The sequence below is a fragment of the Eschrichtius robustus genome, chromosome 13, assembly GCF_028021215.1.
Source record: "Eschrichtius robustus isolate mEscRob2 chromosome 13, mEscRob2.pri, whole genome shotgun sequence".
NCBI classification, from domain to species: Eukaryota; Metazoa; Chordata; class Mammalia; order Artiodactyla; family Eschrichtiidae; genus Eschrichtius; species Eschrichtius robustus.
This window is the reverse complement of record NC_090836.1, coordinates 41661941-41683362: the sequence shown is the minus strand read 5'-3', so window position 1 is coordinate 41683362 and position 21422 is coordinate 41661941. Positions and strand designations below refer to the sequence as shown.

The following is a 21422-nucleotide window of genomic DNA, read 5'->3' as shown; positions in this document are numbered from 1 at the left end:
TCCAAGAGAGAAGGCCTGGTTCCCCATTCCAGGTCTTAATTACCACGAACCGGCCCGAAGCCCTTTTTCTTACTTTTTTTTTTTTTTTTAATTTTTCAGTGTTATAAAAATATGGAACCCTTCGCGAATTTGCGTGTCATCCTTGCGCAGGGGCCATGCTAATCGTCTCTGTATCGTTCAAATTTTAGTATATGTGCTGCCGAAGCGAGCACTTCTCACCTTTTTTTGTTGCTTTTCTTTACTCATTTTCCTACCTTCTTTTATTTATTTATTTATTTATTTACCTACCTTCTTTTAAATGAACCTTTTGGTTCCTAACAGCAACCTCCTTCCACTTGGTGCAAAAGCAGGTTTGTTGTTGTTTTGTTTTTCAGTTCATTATAATATTAGCCTGGGGTCTATGTGCTTGTGGTTGGCTTGTATTTACCATCCTCCACTTTGGTGGGGGTCTTAGTTTCTGTACAACAACTCAAAGATATGCATCAGGCTGTTGTTATCTTTATCCCTTCAGGAGGAACTAGGTGTCCTGTGACTCTATTGTCCTAATCAGTAACTGCTGGGGCCTGCTCTTTGGAACTCAGGAAAGGCCTGGGTTTCTTTTTTCTACAGATGAGAAACAGGGGACACGGAGGGGCTTTTGAAGCCGGGAGGGCCCCAAAGGGTGCTGCTCAGTTTCACTGTGACCATCCCTGCAACAGTTCATTCCTCAGAAGCGTCCTTTATTTCATTTGTTTTTCTTTCTCTGCAGCTTCATCATGTTATCCTAGCTCTTAAATTCCGCAGCCATCTCTGGGTGACAGAGTTTATGGAAATACTCAGATGCAGACAAAGAAAACAAATTTATGGTTGCTAAAGGGGAAAGTGGTGGGGGGATAAATTAGGAGGCTGGGATTAATATATACACACGACTATATATAAAATAGATAACCAACAAGGACCTACTGTAGAGCACAGGGAATTGTACTCAGTATTTTGTAATAACCCGTAAGGGAAAAGAATCTGAAAAAAAAAAAATTAGATGTATATGTATGTATAACTGAATCACTTTGCTGTACACCTAAAACACAACATTGTAAGTCAACTATACTTCAATTAAAAAGAAAGAAAGAAAGATAACAAAAGTGACTGAATAGTAGAATATGTTACAGGGCTTTTTCCTGAAGTAGAAAAAGGCAAAATAGGTTTTGGATACTGAATAGGCAGAAGTCAAGATACACTCCAACTCATACACACAAAATGGAGGCTGTGGAAATATGTGCAGAGATTCCTTTTCAAATTACAGTACATAGTTCCTTCATTCATCAAATGCTCATTGAGCACCTATTGTGTGGCAGGATATTCTGAAATTTGGAATAACTAGCATCTTAGTCTGTTGCTAGATATTTTAGTCTTAATTAGTGCTTTCCAACTTTTTAATTCATTCCACAAATATATATTTAGCACAGTTTCTAGGTGCTTGGAAAAAAGTTTGTGAACAAAACTGACAGATCTCTGCCTCATGGAGTGAATGTTCTAGAGGAGGATAGGGAAGAAAGACAAACAATGAACATAATAAGTAAACTATATAATTTGTTAGAAGGTGATGAGTGCTCCAGAAAAACAGAGCAAAGTAAAGTGGAATGAGAGTGTTGGGAGGGGAGAATGTGGGAGGAGGTTGCAATGTAAACAAGATGGTCAAGGTTAGCCTTAATGGTAAGTGAGATTTGAACAAAGACTTGAAGGTCCTGAGGAGCTAGCCAAAGTAGCTACCTGGGAGAAGAGTGGTCCCAGAACATGGAGCAGCTGGAGCAAAGGCCCCCAGGCAAGAGTGTTCCTGGAAGGAAGAGCAGGGAGGCCAGCTTGGCTGGAAGAGATGAATAGTAGGAGATGAGGGTTGGAGAGGCAATGGGAGCCAGATCTTGTAGCTTCATGTAAACCACTACAAAGTCCTGTGGTTTTAACCCTGACACAGGGAGCCTATGTAGGGTTCAAAACATTGTAGGGACATGACCTGACTACCTTTTTTTTTTTTTAAATATCCCTCTTGTGTTGAGAATAGATTGTAGGAAGGCACAGGTAGAAGCAGGATGATAACTCACTGCAGTAATCCTTTTGAGAGATGATGGAGACTCAGACCAGAGTGGTAGCAGAGGAAGTGGCGAAGAGTGGTTAGAGCTGGCTACATTCTGAAGATAGGGCCAGAATGATTTCCTGAAGGCTCACATGTGAGGGAAAGAGAAGCCAAGGATTACTCCAGGATTTTAGCCTGGATGAGTAAGAGATGGTTTTGCCATCAACAGATGCAAAATGTTGGGAATGGGGTAGGCTTGGAGGGGGATGACATGAGTGGTTTGTCTTTGGTCACGTTAAGTCCAGATGTTGATGTCCACGTAGAGGTGGAGACGCCCAGGACATAGCTAGATATGAAAGTCTGGATCTCAAGGGAGAGAGATCTGGGTAGAGATATACTTCTAAGTGCCATCCTAAAGTCATGACATGGGACAAGATCACTAAGGGAATGAGTATAGAAATAGGAGAGAAGAGGACCAAGGATTGAGTTCTGGGAGAGGAAGCAGACACCATGAAGGACACTGAGAAGGAACAGCCAATGAGTTAGGAGGAAACCTGAGAGTGTGAGGTCCTGGAAACCAAGCAAGGAGTGATCAGCAGTGTCATAGGCTACCAATAGGCCAAGCAAGAGGAGAACTCAAAAATGACCGCTGGATTTAGCCACATAGAAGTCACTAGTAATTTACAGACAGTTCTGGGTGTACTCTGATGCTTTTGCAAAAATGTTCCTATAAAAGGGTTTCATCTTCAAGGAATTCATGGAAAAGACTCTGAGAAGTACAGGTTTCTGGGAACTGACTATACTGCTGAACTGAATGAATAAGCATTTTCAGAACTCTAATGGAAAACTGATGAATTCATAAAAGTGCTAACAAAAGATCAAGATGGAAAAAAAAATTACATGGGACTGAGTGAACTGATGAGGATGATTATAATTTTTGTGACTTTCTGTTTGAATAAAAAAAAAATCCCACAAAGACTCAGAGGCAAAAAATATAAAAATCAATTTTCACTGCAAAGTAAAGGAGCTGTTACAGTGGAGGATTACTGGACTGAATGTCAATATTATGACATAGTATGAGTGTGTTTCGTGTTTGGTAATTGCAATCATTGTTGCTTGTGTTGTGGTCATCCATTTACAATGCTTGGTGTCAGTTTCTTTATCTCTTGTGAAAATAAAATACAGTGTGTGTGTGTGTGAAAAAAAAAAAAAAAAAAAGAAGTCACTAGTAACCTGGATGGGAATAGTTCAGTGTGGTAATTTTCAAATAATAGGCATTTTATTTTTAGATTATGTTTTCGTATGACTCATTAACGAAGTACCTTTATTTTTCTTCCTCTAACTCCCTACCTCCTCATATTCAAGCGGATTGCCCCTGAGGAAACACACTATGTTTAAGGGCTTTGCAGTCCTGATTATTTCAGTTTGGATTCTGGCTTTTTTTTGTTTTGTTTTCTAGCTGTGGGTCCTTGAGCAAATTTCTTAATGTCTCTAAATCTCCTCCCGTATAAAATGGGGATAATATATAATTCATAGGTGGATACACTGTTGCGAGGGCTAAATGAGATACATAATACAGAATACATACACATAGAAAAGGACTAAGTGGTACTAAGGTGGTGGTGGTAGACAAAATTAGAGATGAAGATTCATCCTCTTGCATTTTAAAATCATTTTGAGGACTTCCCTGGTGGTGCAGTGGTTAAGAATCCGCCTGCCAATGCAGGGGACACGGGTTTGAGCCCTGGTCCGGGAAGATTCCACATGCCGCAGAGCAACTAAGCCCATGCGCCACAACTACTGAGCCTGCACTCTAGAGCCCGCGAGCCACAACTACTGAGCCCTCGTGCCACAACTACTGAAGCCCACGCTCATAGAGCCTGTGCTCTGCAACAAGAGAAGCCACCGCAATGAGAAGCCCAGGCACCCCAACGAAGAGCAGCCCGCGCTCACCACAACTAGAGAAAGCCCACGTGCAGCAACGAAGACCCAACGCAGCCATAAATAAATTAATTAATTTTAAAAAATCATTTTAAGCATTGGAATCCATATTTAAGTTTTCTTCCCCCTGCTAGATTTTTTTGGGGGGGGTTGGGGAATCTTTTTCCTGGGTGGACAGTTAAAAATTTAACCTCTATGTAAACAGGTCTTTATGGTTCTATTACTAAGTGAGGAGAGGCTTACTTTCTAGTTGACAGTTTTCAGAATTCACCACAAACATGTTGAGTTATTAACAGAGCCAGTGCTCTACCATTTTTGGCAATATAACTTTGGACAGGCATTTCTCCTCCTTGGACCCCAGGCTTTGTGTGTGCAATATGAGGGGAATGGACAGGGTCATCTCTAAGGCCTCTTCCAGCCCTAATAGTCTGTAATACTGTGACTTGAGACTTCTGCTGTACACGTGAACTGTACAAAAATGAGCAAAGTCAAACACATGCTTCATTCAGTCCGGGTCTTCTAAGAATTACCAGTACATTAGATACATACTTACACATGGGGCTTTTGTTGGAGTCTTACAATGCTTTAGGGAAAGAAGTGTTGCATATCTACTCTGGCCCAGGGGAGCTTGGGCTTTAACATTTATTTATTTATTTTATTTATTTATTTTTGGCTGCGTTGGGTCTTCCTTGCTGCGTGCGTGCTTTCTCCAGTTGCGGCGAGCGGGGGCTACTCTTCGTTGCAGTTCGTGGGCTTCTCATTGCGTTGGCTTCTCTTGTTGCGGAGCACGGGCTCTAGGTACGCGGAGCTTGGGCTTTAAATCACTGCATATAGGATGTCCACAACATTAGTAAAGAGAAAAGAATTCAGATATAACCAAACCTTAGGTTTTTTTCAGTCTAACTCCTGATTGCTATGCTAGGATTCCAGTAATACTGAAGAATTTATTTCGGTCCAGTTACAAATTACATGTTACAAATAATAATGGTATGGGGATATTTTGTGCTCATATAGCAATTTAGAACAAAATATTTTCTATTCCAATAGTGCCTTGAAAGAGTTTTCAAAAATAAGTTTTTAACAAGGGTATTTATTTGGAACTGTGGGAAATAAGGTCCTGAGACTTGAAATAATTTACCTTGAACCACAAGAGGTGGGACCCAGAACAAACGCCTAAAATGGCAGTTGCCTCTTTTACTTCTTGGCCCTACATTAGCCTGCTACTGGCTCTAGTTCACAAGGAAAGGATGTCCTAGAAAAGCCACTTGTTGAATTTTTCTTAAGGCAAGGCTAACATAACAAGAAAAAAGAGAATTTGGGGCTTCACTGGTGGCGCAGTGGTTGAGAATCTGCCTGCTAATGCAGGGGACACGGGTTCGAGCCCTGGTCTGGGAAGATCCCACATGCCGCGGAGCAACTAGGCCCTGTGAGCCACAACTACTGAGCCTGCGCGTCTGGAGCGTGTGCTCCGCAACAAGAGAGGCCGCGATGGTGAGAGGCCCGCGCACCGCGATGAAGAGTGGCCCCCGCTCGCCGCAACTAGAGAAAGCCCTCGCACAGAAATGAAAACCCAACACAGCCATAAATAAATAAATAAATAAATAAAAAGAGAATTTGTCCTACTTTCAAGACCGTCAAAGGACAGCTAGGACCCCTTGCAGTTATAGTCACCCACCTTCTTTATGACAAGCATTTAAAAAAACTGTATATTTTGAGGCAGTTTTCTTCTTCTTCTTCTTCTTCATCTTTTTACCCCTTGTAGATACAGAAGAGCAGGACATTATCTTCTAGGTAATATGTTATTTTCTTTTATGGGAAAAATAATTCTCAGATCCTTTAACTTTCATTTATTGCTCTTTTTCTGCAAATATTTGCAACCTTTATAACTTGCTTACACACTCTTTCGAAGTTCTCCTCCCCCATGACTGGAGCAGTATTTTGGCCTTCTCTTCCATCAGGACTCTTTAGGTGAAATGTGAGCTCCATTCTAGGAGATTACCAGAGAGGACTGGCTTTCATCTCTGAAATTTCACATCTTATTTCCATTGAGATATCGCTTGGCTGGTTCTCATCTGCCTTATAGTCCCTAAAAATACAGTATTTTGGGATCGTTTCCTCACAGTGACCAAATGAAGCAACTGAGTAGGTTGTGTTTCCCCTGTATTCCCACTTTATATTCTACAGCCAATCCTTCTTACCCTAAACTCTTTCTAATCTTTCCTGTAATTAATAACCACTCCCTTGATTCTCCTCCCCTATCCCTTTAGGATAGACAGGTAAAGTACTCTTGCAGAAAATTAAAAAGAGCTACTCACATTCCTCAATCATCTACACTATTATTCCAGTAAGTAGACCATATCCTGGAGTCCGGAAATCTTTTCTATTTATAGCAATGTTTATTTAATAATTTTATTTATTCATGTACCTGAAAAGCACCCAGGCAGCCCAAAGTGGAAGGGCCTCTGAGAGTCGTCTTTCCCTGTGACTATAACTTCTTGCCAGCAGCTGAGATGGTGGGAGGTTTACTTAGAGACTGTGAATCTCAGGATAATCTTTCCCATTTCACTTCTCCTGGTATGTCTTTAGCTGCCCCTCCCCCTCCTCCCAGGACACAGAGCCAGCCGTTTTCAAGTACACTAAGTATTTGTTTTTTCCTACCTAATTAGTCCAATAGTACCTCAATACGAGGGAATATCACTGCATAAATTATACACAGTTAGGAAATTTAGAGATGAAAACAGTCTCGTATTACTCAGGAAGTTAGTTTAATTTGGCTGAAAGCATTTGGTCTTTTCCAGTGTCTGTCTGTTTCTCCCACTACAAGTCAGTGGGCTGCTCCCTAATCTGAACCCTTATGATTCTTTGGTACTAGTCCTCCTACTCATTGGTGTGTTAGAGCCTGCTAGAGCCAACTGTTAGATTTTTAGGAATTTTGTGAGCCAGTTGGACATCACGTTGGTAGCTTGAAATCAACAATGATGGATGTATTTACACCATAGAAATTGGTGAATAGTACACATTAGGCTCTCACCTCCACTCTCAGCTGGTTGTTAAACATTTACCATTGCCCCTACTTCCACACTAGTCTAAGTTGGGACATTTCTCTTAGTTCTTTAGTTCTGGCATAAAAAGGACTTTTTTTTTTTTTTTTTTTTTTTTAAATCTCAGAGCTTGATTCATTCCCTGGCTTCTGGATGAATCCTCTCCTCACAGCCAACCAAAGCCCAAAAGCCCAGCTTGGCTTCTCCTCCCAATTCAGGCTTTCAGGGCTACGAAAGGGTTACCTCCTAGCCCCTCCAATCCCAATCAACGCCTTCTTTTCCAGTCCTTTTATTTCTTGGATTATAAAAGCCCCCAACTCCTTTACTACCCACCCTTCCACCCCAGCATCTCCACCTCTAGTACCAGTGTCACCACTCTGGGCTTTCACCCCCAGACAGAAGAGTTTACATGCTTTCACTTGTTTACTCTTCACAATAACTCTGTGAGGTAGAAACTACTGTTACTTCCATTTTACAGAAGAGGAAATTGAGGTTCGTGGGGTTAAGTAACTTATCTAAAGGCACATGCCGGCCCAGGCTGCCTGTAGTCCAGCCTTCCTCTCTGGGATCCTCACCACTTTCCTCAGGAGTCTGGTTTTAAGGCTCTCATTTCTTAACCACTGTCTTCTCTCCAAAAACATTAATATGAAACCACTTTTATGTCTACAACTTTAATTACATGTGTATTTCCCCAAATCATTCAAACCTGTAATGATCCCATTCAGTTATAAGACACAGTGAAGGAAAGAGGCTGGCACAGAGCTCTAACAGACATGGGCTGTACTCATAGAACTCTATTTTTGTAGCACTTTAATATTTTGATCCTCTAGTCTGTGTTCTTTTTTCCTTACTCTCCAGCATATTTTGTTCCAAGATAGTCAGGAATATAAACCATTTAGAAACCCTGGAAGGTCTTTGCTTGTTTCTGATCGATCAAGAGTTTCTCATTTAAAATTACATACTTCTCTGTTTTGGTAAGTTGTGGTCCCTACTGACGTTGTAAATGGGTTATGTGGAACAGCCTGTAACTACAAAAATCAACTTGCTTACCCTGTTCCCTCAGCAGCTCCATTTATTTGTTCTGAACCCAAGGGAAAGAGCCAGGTTCACAAACTGTGGGAAAAAGAAAAGGAGAAGGAGGGAATTCTTTGTCTTCAAAACAAAGAAACAAATTTTACATTCAGGCTGCTCTTCCCCTTTACTGTGCCTGAAATGACTGATAGTAAACTAAAGTTGTTTCAAAGGGGAAAAAACACCCTGGAATGTAGGTCACCTAACAAGTTATGAAACCTGTTTCCTTGATGCTGGTTTGCTTGATTGAACTGAGGGGTTTCATGGCCTCTGGTCAGGGCCCAGGGAGCCTGCAATGGACTGAATGTATCCTCCCAAATTCATAAGTTGAAATCATAACCTTCACTGTGATTGTATTTGGAAGTGGGGCTTTGGGAAAGTAACTTGGTCATGAGGTGGAGCTCTCATAAATGGAATTAGTGCCCTTATAAAAGGGACCCCAGAGAGCTCTCTTGCCATTTGAGGATACAACAATAAAATGGCAGTCTGCAACCCGGAAGAGGGTCCTCGCTGGAATTTGACCATGCTGGCACCCTGAACTTGGATTTCCAGCCTCCAGAGCTGTGAGAAATAAATTTCTGTTGTTAATAAGCCACCCTGTTTATGGGATTTTGTTATAGCAGCCTGAATGGAGACACAGCCTAACCCCAAGCATGTTGTTATGGAAGCTGAAGAAGACGAAGTCCGGGTATCAGAAAAAGTAGTGGGGGCTTCCCTGGTGGCGCAGTGGTTGAGAATCTGCCTGCCAATGCAGGGCACACGGGTTCGAGCCCTGGTCTGGGAAGATCCCACGTGCCGCGGAGCAGCTGGGCCCGTGAGCCACAATTACTGAGCCTGCGTGTCTGGAGCCTGTGCTCCGCAACAAGAGAGGCCAGGATAGTGAGAGGCCCGGGCACCGCGATGAAGAGTGGCCCCCGCTCGCCGCAACTAGAGAAAGCCCTCTCACAGAAACGAACACCCAACACAGCCATAAATAAATAAATAAATAAACAAATACTTAAAATATATTAAAAAAAAAGAAAAAGTAGTGGTTACTTACTTAGCAAGCATAATCATTCTGATCTCTAGAGACAAGGACGGAATAAAACACAAAAGGAAAGACACTTGTGGGTAGGGGAAACAAAGATTAGGATAACAAAATATTGAAGTATGACTTTATTTATTTATTTATTTTTAATTAATTAATTAATTTGTGGCTGCATTAGGTCTTCGTTGCTGCATGCGGGCTTTCTTTAGTTGCATCGAGCAGGGGCTACTCTTCCTTGTGGTGTACGGGCTTCTCATTGTGGTGGCTTCTCTTGTTGTGGAGCACAGGCTCCAGGCACGCGGGCTTCAGTAGTTGCAGCACGTGGGCTCAGTAGTTGTGGCTTATGGGTTCTAGAGCACAGGCTCAGTAGTTGTGGCTCACGGGCTCTAGAGCACAGGCTCAGTAGTTGTGGCGCTCGGGCTTAGTTGCTCCGCGGCATGTGGGATCTTCCGAGACCAGGGCTCGAACCCAAGTCCCCCTGCATTGGCAGGCGGATTCTTAACCACTGAGCCACCAGGGAAACCCCGTAATGACTTTATTGACTCCTCAGTGACAAGAATGTAAACTCTCAGAGCCTTTATAACTACTAGGAACTGGGAATTCTGGTTTCTAGTGTGAGTAGATAACATGACCTTTGGCAAGGTTTCTAGCTGTACTGCATCCGAGTTTCCCCATCTGCAGGATAATACTTGCTTTAAAACAGCCTCGGAAGTAGATCCTTGGATTGGGATTTGGGAGATCTGGATTCTAGTTCTAGCACAACTGACTGAGTGGATTTTAGTTTCATCATTTGTAAAATAAAATATAGCTTCTAAACTTCCTTATACAATTTAGTTACTTTATATAGTGCCCTGAAAACGTTAAGATTGTCTAGAAATGCAAAATTACATAATTCTTTGTTTTATTCAACAAATATTTATCTGGCCCTTAGTGTGTACTGGGCACTGTACTAGGAACTAAGGACAAGACAAAGCCTCTCGAGGAGTTCATACTGCATTTGTGGAAGAGAAACGATGTAGGAAGAAAAATAAAACCTAGTGAGAAAGCTAGAGAGTAATGAGTGCTGTTTTACCTAATGTAGCAAAGAAGGCCTCTCTGATTTGAAGGAAGAGCTGAGCCATGTGAGTGTCTGGGGGAAGAGCATTCCAGGCAGAGGGAATGGCTGGAGAGTGTGAGTGAGGGAAAAAGCAGTAGAAGACAAGGTTAGAGAGAGTGGGGTCCAGACTGCGTAGGTCCTTAGAGGCCACCATAAGGAATTTGGCTTTTTCTCTGAATGAGATTGGAAGTCATTGGAGTAAAGTCATGACAAAATTAGACTTTTGTTTTAACAGAGTCACTCTGGCCTCTATGCTTAGAATAGACTGTAGGGAGATAAGAATGGAAGCAAGCGACCAGTTAAGCAGCTACTGTAATAATCTGAGCAGGAACCCAGGGTAGTTACAGAGGAGATGATGAGAAGTGGCCGGATTCTGGATAGGAGTTTTTGATGGATTGGATTTGGGTAGTGAGAAAAAGACCAATCAAGAATGACTCCAAGGGGGGACTTCCCTGGTGGCGCAGTGGTTAAGAATCCGCCTGCCAATGCAGGGGACACGGGTTCAAACCCTAGTCCGGGAAGATTCCCACATGCCGCGGAGCAACTAAGCCCGTGAGCCACAACTACTGAGCCTGCGCTCTAGAGCCCGTGAGCCACAACTACTGAGCCCTCGTGCCACAACTACTGAAGCCGCACGCCTAGAGCCTGTGCTCCGCAACAAAGAGAAGCCACCCCAGAAGAGTAGTTCCGGCTCGCCGCAATTAGAGAAAGCCCCTGTGCAGCAACGAAGACCCAACACAGCCAAAAATAAATAAATAAATAAATTTATTTTTAAAAAAAAAGAATGACTCCAAGGGTTTGGGCCTGAACAACTGGAAAAATGGAGTTGATAATAAGATGAGGAATGCTTTGGAAGGAGCGGGTTTAAGGGTTGTAAGGAGCAGGGAGATCAGGGTTTGCTTTGGACATGTTAAGGATGAGATGCCCATTAGGCATCCAAGTGGAGAAGTGAAGTAGGAAATGAATCAATAGCATAAGGATCCTAGGGTGGGAAGGGACCAGAACTTCCAACCCAGATCCTCAAGTGTCTACATTAGGGAATCCAGTCTGGGTAGAACTAGGAGTGCTTGACAGTAACCCAGTGGCAGAAAAGGACACTGAGACCCAAAATGAAATCATCTTGAGGAAAGAAGTCTAGGCTAAAGATGCATTTTAAGACAAGGCCCCAAGTATTGATATGGTACCACAGATTGTGCTCCTGTGCAAATTGGAACTGGAGACTATAAGCCCATTAGAGTTTAGCCATCCAAGGGTGTGTGAGAATTTGACTTGGGAGAGCTAGTTCCCACTATGCCTGGAATTAGAACACAACCAATCTGCCTCACTCCCTTATGCCTCAGTTTGGAATATGTAAACCTCCTAAGATTTTGGACAATTTCGACAAAAAATTAATCAGTTGATCTAAGAAAGAAATGGAAAATTTTATTCAAGCCAAATTTGAGGATTATAACACAGGAAGAGCACCTCAGAAAGCTCTGAGAACTGTTCTGCCCATTAGAAGTCAAGGCACAGTTATGTAAGTTTTTTGAGACAGAGGGCTATGCATCAAATGAAGTATTATTGACAGTCTACATAATCTATACCTAGGTGTCATTGTGGTGGGTCATGTGACCCCTTGCAAGATCAAGAAGGAATGTTACCATTTAAGGAGTTGTCTTGCTGATGCCAGGAGAATGTTTCTCTTTATGGTTGAGCAGGTATTCCTGCCTGATTGGGGAGGTTTAGTCAACACATGATGCAGATACACAATGCACAGTGGGGAGAGGGGAGGCCAAAGGGCAGGGAAGAATTTTTTTGTTTAAATTTTTCTTGTCTTGTCATATAATATGTATTTTATTTCACAACAGTCTGTGAGCAATCCTAATAGGAGGGTCAAGATTTGAGAGGTGTTTACAATGTAGAAATCTGTAGAAATTGGTGTCTAATTGGATTGGAGAGTGAGGGACATGAAAAGGCTCTGAATTTTCTTTTTTTTTTTTTTTTCTTTCTTAAAGCCTTTACTTAAGGCTCTGAATTTTCTATCTCTGGAGCCTGGCCTCGTAATCATGATAGGAAATACCAGAGGAGGTGAGGGCGGGGGTTACTTCTGTTTATTTATTTATTTTTTGATGTGAGGCTGAAGTGAGATTGTTTTTGGCCTTCCAGTAGAGAGTGTTTTGGACACCACCAGAACACACAAGTAGATCTAGTAAGTAAGGGGATCTGGATCTGCAGCTCAAGAAGGATTTAAAGTACCCATTGTTGTGGTGCTTATCACGACAAACATGAGCAAAATTTCTATGTGATCAATTTTGTAACCTGTGTAAATTATATTAATTAACCCACACAAGTAGCTCATTGTGTTTTCCACTTTTACAGAGAGACATAGGAAGTTAAACTAATCTATCACCTTCCTCAAAGACTTGAACTTCTCATAATTTTCTTCACCCTACACTACTGTGTGACTCTTTCATCCATCTCTTTTACTCATTTCCCAAGAAATGAAATGCTCCCAATTGTTTCTCTATCCTTCAAGCTCCTAATCTACATTTACCTGTTCACTCCTAGCAGATAACCTAGATTCCTAATTTAGTGATAGGATTAAAGGATTTAACCTGAGCTCCAATAGCTTTCATCCTATCCTCCACAAAATGTCTTTCTTTCTTGTACCTGATATTATCCTCCCTCTTATCTCATTAGGGTCCCCTCCAATTTTATTAATACTAATCCCATCCACTTGTGCCCTAGTTTTTATTCCTGCCCACAGCCTCTGAGAACTTGCTTTATTAATTAACCCCTTTGCTTGACCCTTAATTCTCTTTGTCTACACAAATTACTACTAAACCACCATAGTGTCATTTCCTGCCTGAGTTACTATCCTGTATCTCTTCCCTTTTATTCACACTTATGGCTTTTCTTTTCATCCTCCCATTTACTTCTAAGCTCTAATAAGTATCCCCACCCCACTGACCCCATCACTTCAAGTTTTCAATTTTAAGCATCCCACTATCCAACCACCACCTCCACCTTTCCAGTAAGAGAAAACCAATCCAACAACCCTTCTGCTTAATAAGACTGACAAGCCATTGATCCTACCACCTTTTTACTGTCCTTTACCCCCTTATGTCCTCACATCTCTCCTTCCATAGTCCATCACTATAATTACACTCTTGCTTACACCTGCAACTCCCTAGTTCCATTTTCCTTGTTGTGCTCACTTAGTGAAACTTCAAACCTGATTAAATCTAACCCTACCTACCCCACGCCTGCAGGCATGGCTGTGGCATGCTGACAGATCCACTTAAAATTCATGACCACTAACCTCCAGTGGGCCTTCCATTGCTCAGCAGTAATACTATATTTCCCTTAATCTCTTCACTTTCCTGCTCTCCTAAAAATTTTTTATATCTTCTTCAGGACCCTCAAACCTTCCAAATTTCCTCCATTCTCACTCAGTTCATAACTTTGCATCTTTATTCACTGAGAAAATAGAAGCAATCAGAAGAGACTGTCCACAGCTCCAACTAGTATTATGCCTTCCTTGTTAAAATATAATTTTCAAAAAGTTAAAATCGGGCTTCTCTGGTGGCTCAGTGGTTAACAATCCGCCTGCCAGTGCAGGGGACACGGGTTCGAGCTCTGGTCCAGAAAGATCCCACATGCCGCGGAGCAACTAAGCCCGTGCACCACAACTACTGAACCTGCGTGCTGCAGCTACTGCAGCCCGCACGCCTAAAGCCCCTGCTCTGCAACAAGAGAAGCCACCGCAATGAGAAGCCCGTGCACCACAACAGTAGCCCCCACTCGCCGCAACTAGAGAAAGCCCATGTGCAGCAACAAAGACCCAACACAGCCAAAATTAAATAAAGAAATAAATTTATTAAAGAAAAGAAACTGAATTGTTAAATATCCTAATCAATAATAAGTAGAAAGTCAAGCAAAGGTAGTGGCCCTTAGAAAATGAGATAATCCCCAGAGGGCCTGCTGGATGGAGCACAGCTCTTCACTAAAAAGATACCCAGGGCTTCCCTGGTGGTGCAGTGATTGAGAGTCTGCCTGCTAATGCAGGGGACACGGGTTCGAGCCCTGGTCTGAGAGGATCCCACATGCCGCGGAGAGACTGGGCCCATGAGCCACAACTGCTGAGCCTGCATGTCTGGAGCCTGTGCTCCGCAACGAGAGAGGCCGCGACAGTGAGAGGCCCGCACACCGCGATGAAGAGTGGCCCCCACTCGCCGCAACTAGAGAAAGCCCTCGCACAGAAACGAAGACCCAACACAGCTTAAAAAAAAAAAAAAAAAAAAGATACCCAGTAATCCTGTTAGCCTATTTCCAAATTTGGGGTGATATTTGTTAACACTCTACCTATTTGTGACTGTCCCCATGCACTTCTGCCTGTCTTCTAGCTACTGACAATAAACTGTCCATGCTCTTATTCAAGGCCAACCTTTCCACTTGTATATTATATCCCATCCACTTTTGCCTACTCGAGGATATCACTCTAGTGATTCTCTTTTCTGTCTCCTGCGTCAATTTCCCCCCTCTATTCTACGTTTACTTTTAGCATTAAGATATGCTCTTCCATCTCCAAAACAACCTCTCTTGATTTCACTTCTGCCTGTGGCTACTATCCCATTTCTCTCTTCATCTTTACAGCAAAGAATTATCTACCACCAATACCTCCAGTTTCCTCCTCCTATTCTTTGAACCCGCTGGAATCAGCCTTTAACCCTCACCACTTCTCCAAAGGCCACCCATGACGTCCACATTACCGAATCCAACGGTCGCTCCCAGTTCTCATTTTATTTAATCTATCAACATCATTTGACACTGTGAAACACTTCACTTAGCACTTTCTTCACTAGGTTTCTCTGACCCTTCTGGTTTTCCTCCTGGCTGCTCTTTCTCAGTTGCCATTGTTGTTTCCTCCTTGGCCTCCTAAACTCTTATAACAATTTATTATTATTATTATTATTTTGGCTGCAACACGTGGCATGTGGAATTTTAGTTCCCTGACCAAAGATCGAACCTGTGCCCCTTGCAGTGGAAGCATGGAATCTTAACTGCTGAACCACCAGGGAAGTCCCTCCTAGACTTTTTTAAATTTTTAAATTTATTTGGCTGCATCGGGTCTTAGTTGCGGCATGCGGGACACTCAATGCAGTGCGAGGGCTTATCTCTAGTTGTGGCGTGGAGGCTCAGTGGTAGTTGCGGTGCGCAGGCTTAGTTGCTCCACGGCATGTGGGATCTTCCTGGACCAGGAATCAAACCCATGTCCCCTGCATTGGCAGGCAGATTCTTAACCACTGGACCACCAGGAAGTCCCAATATTTTAATTCTTGTAGGGTAAACATTGATGTCCCCTTTTTATTTCCAAATATTGGTATTTTATTTTATTTTTAAGTCAACTATTTTATTTATTTATTTTATTTTTGGCTGCATTGGGTCTTCATTGCTGCGTGTGGGCTTTTCTCTAGTTGCAGCAAGCGGGCGCTACTCTTTGTTGTGGAGCACAGGCCCTAGGCGCGCAGGTTTCAGTAGTTGTGGCTCGCGGGCTCAGTAGTTGTGGCTTGCAGGCTCCAGAGCGCAGGCTCAGTAGTTGTGGCACATGGGCCTAGTTGCCCCGTGGCATGTTGGGATCTTCCCGGACCAGGGCTCAAACCCATGTCCCCTGCATTGGCAGGCAGATTCTTAACCACTGCGCCACCAGGGAAGTCCCTACCATATATTTCAAAATTATTTTCTTAATGGTTACTATAGGGATAATATACATCTTAATTCACTACTATCTATTGCAGATTAATACTAACTTAATTTCAGTAAAATATAGAAACTTGCTCTGATATAACTCTATCCCAGCCCCTCCTTTGTGCTATAATATATATCTCAAATATATCCTCGTATTAACACTTAATATTATTTATCATATAGTTATATCTGTATTACATAATAATACATCGTTAAGTGTTATCATATATCTCACATGTGCATGTTATAACCCATCAATATAGTGTTTTTTTTAAGCTCTTTTAAAAATATTTTTATTTATTTATTTATTTTTGGCTGCATTGGGTCTTCGTTGCGCTGTGCAGGCTTCTCATTGCAGTGGCTTCTCTTGTTGTGAAGCACGGGCTCTAGGTGCGTGGGCTTCAGTAGTTGCGGCTCACAGGCTCTAGAGCGCAGGCTCAGTAGTTGTGGTGCACGGCCTTAGTTGCTCCACGGCACGTGGGATCTTCCCGGACCAGTGATCGAACCCGTGTCCCCTGCATTGGCAGGCAGATTCTTAACCACTGCACCACAAGGGAAGTCCCATGATGGTGGTTTTCTTTTGATGCTTTAAAGATTTTCTTTCTGTTGTTGGTTTTTAACAATTTGTCTGCTGTGTTTAGGTGTGGATCTCTTTGTAGTTATCCTAGTTGGGTTGGTTGAGCTACTTGGATTTATAGATTAATGTTTTTAATCAAATTTGTGAAGTTTTCAGACTTTTTTTTTCTGACCTTTTCTTCCCTCTCCCATTACACATATGTTGGTCTGTTGTCCCACAAGTCTCTGAGGCTCTCTTCACTTTTCTTCCATTTTCATTCTTTCTATTCTTTAGTAGATAATTTCAGTTGATCTCTCTTCAAGTTCACTGATTCTTTTTCTCTGCTATCTTGAATCTTCTTTTCAGCCCCTCTAGTGAATTTTTTGTTTCAAGTATTGCTTATTTCCACCTCTAGAAATTAAATTTTTAAATTATGTGTTTCCTTATTGAGCATCTTTATTTGTTGATATATTATTGTCCTAATTTCTTTTGATTCTTTAAACATTGGTTTCTTTTAGTTCTTTGAACATATTTATAATAACTGCTTTGATGTCTTTGCCTGCTAAATCCAACTTCTCGGAGACAGAGTCTATTGATTTTTTCTTTCCCTCAGAATGAGTCATACTTTCCTATCTCTTTGCATATTTTATTTGAAAGCTAGATTTTTAAATACTCTATTGTAGCAACTCTGGATTCTGATTTCTCCCTTAAGGCTGTCTTTTGTGTTTGTGTGTTTAGTAACATGCCTTGGTTAAATCTATGAAATCTGTCTCCTCTGAAGGGTGTGGCTGTTGATATCTCTGCTCAGTTGATTTTTTTCTTGTTTTTATTTTTAAGTCTGGTTTCCTAGGGGTCACTGCTGTGTCTAAGTAGCCTAACGGTTAGCCAGTGTTGGGACAGAAATTGGCTTCTGTCCTCTGGTAATGGGTGTGTGGGCAAGGGAACACATTTAAAGTTCAGGCTGTTTTCAATTCTATTTGGGCTTTTACTTTTACTTTTCATTGGGCCCTTTCACAGCTCCTCCATGCTCAAATCCTCAGAGTCAGCTAGGAGTATGTGGCCATCTTAGACCCTCAGTTCTCAGCTGCTAATGTGCACAACCTCAGCCAGGAATACTCTTCCCCCAGCCACAACTGCAATCTCCGGTTAGTAGTACCATTGGCCCTCTCCTGCTCCAATTCAAGTGAGCCCTCTTTGACTGTGGCAGCAAAGCTGCCAGTCCTCACAGCATCCCCCCATCCTGGCAAAATCTCCATGCTGACAGGGCTGGGGAGAGGGCTGGAAAATGGAAGCATCCTCAAGCAAGGATGCCACAGAGTCCCACTGTTATTACTGAACTTCAGCAGTTGTTCAAGCACAAACACTTCTCAGATTATTCTATGCCTTTGGTCAGTCGATTTTCAAGGTGCTAAAATGGTGGTTCTCACCAATTTTTTCCAGGTTTGTAGTTGCTTTTGGGGGGAGTTGATTTGCCCACCTTTTCACTCTGCCACACCTGGCAGTCCCACCCTCGTCAATAAATATTTGATGAATAATAAGTGACTAAACCCTGTTATCTGTCTTCTACCTCTACCACACTTTTGAGACTGTCCCATCAAAAATCAGTTGCCTCCCAGGAAGTAAAACAGGTTTTGAGTAAAGCAGACATTGGTTGAATTCCAGCTCTGCCACTTAGCAATTGTGTATTTGGCAAGTATACGTATCTTCTCCAAGTCTTGTTTTTTTTTTTTTTTCCTTTTCTTCTGTTAAATGGCTAAAACAATGCCTATGGAGTTATTGTGAGGAGGGTGGGGTCTGAGGAAGCATCTGGGTGGACACCTCAGGGTTCTTTTCCAACACAGTTTTTGTCAGGAGGCCTGAGCTTCTGTTCAGACTGAGTTTGGGATACCTCTTGACCTCTTTTATCACCCTTACACTCAATAGAGACATAAATGGTGAGAATGCAAGGATAAGATCATGAAACTCCTTTGAGAGCGGATCTATTATACACAACTATAATGTATCATTATGCCTTATGATGTTCTTTGGGAACTGTTAAAAATCCCTCTCCCTGGGAAATTTTGATCACAGAATTTCTAAAAATAGGGAAGCTACTGAAATTACTCCCCTAACTTCCTTTATCCCTGGACATTTTAACCATTATGTTGATATCTTCTGAAGGACCAGGACTATGGATAAATCCTTTTTAATCTCACATTTTTAGGTATTTCTTCTTCTAAGAACTGAAGAGCATGGTCTCCTGACTCAGAAATAAAACATCAATTTGGTGGTTAAAGATGGAGAAAAAGAAACATGACCAAATAGAATGCTTGGAATTTGAAATGAAAATAGTGTGGCAAGACTATCACCATTTTAGGGCCTCACTGAAAATTCAGCTCTTTCTGCAGGAAATGCATGTTTAAAAACAGAATAAAAAACAATTGCTCTTTCCACATTCTTTTAAATTTTTTCCCGTTTGTCCTCCCGTTAGTTAGCCAAGCATTCACTACTGTTACTTGCTTTTTCATGTGTCAGCCAGGCTGCCAGCTCTCTGAAGGCAGGGAATACCTCTTTGTATCTTCCCTGATGCCTGGCACTATTCCTTGCTCTCACCTGCAGTCAACAATTACGCTCATTTTATATAAACTGTAAACATCTACCAACATAGGAAGTTTAAGAGGATGACATTTAAAAAGTATAAACAGAATTTGTAATATTTCCTTTCTGTACCTCTTATATATTCCACTCTGGAGACCACCGTTCTGTAGGATAAAATGCAGGTTTTAGTTTTTTTGTGTTTTTTTTTTTGGCTTCGTTGGGTCTTTGTTGCTGCGCGCAGGCTTTCTCTAGTTGCGGCGAGCGGGGGCTACTCTTCGTGGCGGTGCGCGGGCTTCTCATTGCAGTGGCTTCTCTTGCTGCGGAGCATAGGCTCTAGGCACGCAGGCATCAGTAGTTGCAGCATGCGAGCTCAGTAGTTGTGGCACATGGGCCCTAGAGAGCGTGGGCTTCAGTAGTTGTGGCGTGCAGGCTCTAGAGTGTGGGCTCAGTAGTTGTGGCACACGGGCTTAGTTGCTCCATGACATGTGGGATCTTCCCGGACCAGGAATCGAACCTGTGTCTCCTGCGTTGGCAGGCAGATTCTTAACCACTGCGCCACCAGGGAAGTCCAAAATCCAGGTTCTTTAAAACCACAGTCTTCAAACTGGAATCTAGGTAACTTAAGGGTACATAGCATAGATAGTATTAAGGGGCTCAATTTCCAGATTCTGAAGTACCAAATGTTTCCTTTCCTGAAAGTGATCTGCCTAGGAATGGCTGACATTGAGCTGATTTCTCTTTTCCAGCCTCCTCTTTCCAATTGCTCTGACCCTTCACAACAGAAAGGCACTCCTCAGCCATCCTGAACTGTGTTTTGCCCCCAAAGCAAGGGATGATTTGAGAATGCACTATGCCTGAGGGAGAATCTCTTGGGAGCCAAGTAAGAAACACTGACAGAGCAGCAGCTTCTGTCATCCCCTGAACAAATTCCTGGCAAGCCTCTGTGCCTTGCACAGTGGCTATCTTAGAATTAGAAGTCACAAGTGGGGTGGTGGAAGACCTTGAAGTAATATACTGGGTTCTTTTTTATTTTTAATTTTTAAATTATTTATTTATTTATTTGGCTGTGTCGGGTCTTAGCTGCGGCACGTGGGATCTTCGTTGAGGCATGTGGAATCTTTTGTTGCAGTGCACAGGCTTCTCTCTAGTTGTGGCGCTCAGGCTCTAGAGCATGTAGCCTCAGTAGTTGAGGCACAAGGTCTCAGTAGTTGTGGCTTGCAGGCTTAGTTGCCCTGCGGCATGTGGGATCTTAGTTCCCCAACCAGGCATCGAACCCATGTCCCCTGCATTGGAAGGCAGATTCTTAACCACTGGACCACCAGAGAAGTCCCGTAATATGGTGTTTTTAATTTAAAAGTGGAGCTAAACTTTTTCTGATAGAAAATAAGTCTATTTAACCGCCCAGTTTGACCATGTACACCAGTTTTGCCAATTCAGTGATATTTTCCTTAAGTGAAAAGGGGTAGATCTGTGACTCCACCTTGTTAATGAAAATATATGCAAAGTACTTATCCGACATACAATACACCAAAAACGTCACCATTTGCAACTATTTCAACTTCTGATGACCACTGCCTTAAACTAACATTCACAATATTCATAACCACCCCAGACTCTTTCCCATCTTATCTCCTGTCAGTCCCTTTCAGGCTTCAGCCAAACCATACTCATGCTCCTGGGCACTCTTCCAAGTCTGTACCTGTGTGTGTGCTCATGCCAGTTCCTCCATCAGAAATACCCTTTCTTCCCATCTCTGTAGGTTGAAAACTTAATATCTGCTTGGACTGAAGCACTAATTATGCATTGAGGATGCAAAATGAACATAATAATAACCTTAGCCTGTTTTCACAGGGTTTAAGAGTCTAGTATGGGAGACAGATAAGCAATGGAATATGGTATGACAGAGCTATGATGGGGAACCACAGCATGTTGGGAACTCAGCAGAGACACCCTCCCTTCACCTGGAAAGGTCAAGGAAGTCTTGGAGGAAGTGGCCAGAAAGCCAAGACCCACTGATGAGCAGGAGTCAGCTTGACATTTTGCAGGGAGTGAGGAGAAGAGGACTGATTGGCGTTGAGAGAACAGAAGTGAGCTAATTGACATTGTTAAGGCAAGTCTTCTGTGAAGTCAGGATTTTGACCATGAGAGACACACTTACCTAATTCTAGGGTCCAGATAGAAATTTCTACCAAGTTCAATCTGTTTCATGTTTTTGAAAGAATGGTCACATTTCTCTCTAAAGCCCGATTTAGAACAGGCTGAAAGTCAAGGGAGAGGTCATCTCTAGAAAAAATTTCCCTTGCGTTTTGCCAAACACAAAATATTTGAACCCCAAG

The 21422-nt window shown here is 42.3% G+C and overlaps 1 non-coding gene across 1 annotated transcript; it reads right to left on the bottom strand.

Moving 5' to 3' along the window:
• Positions 1-105: 105 nt before the first annotated feature.
• On the bottom strand, positions 106-212 carry LOC137776021 (U6 spliceosomal RNA). Its single transcript, XR_011076143.1, has one exon. It is a non-coding gene; the product is annotated as a U6 spliceosomal RNA (small nuclear RNA).
• Positions 213-21422: the final 21210 nt, after the last annotated feature.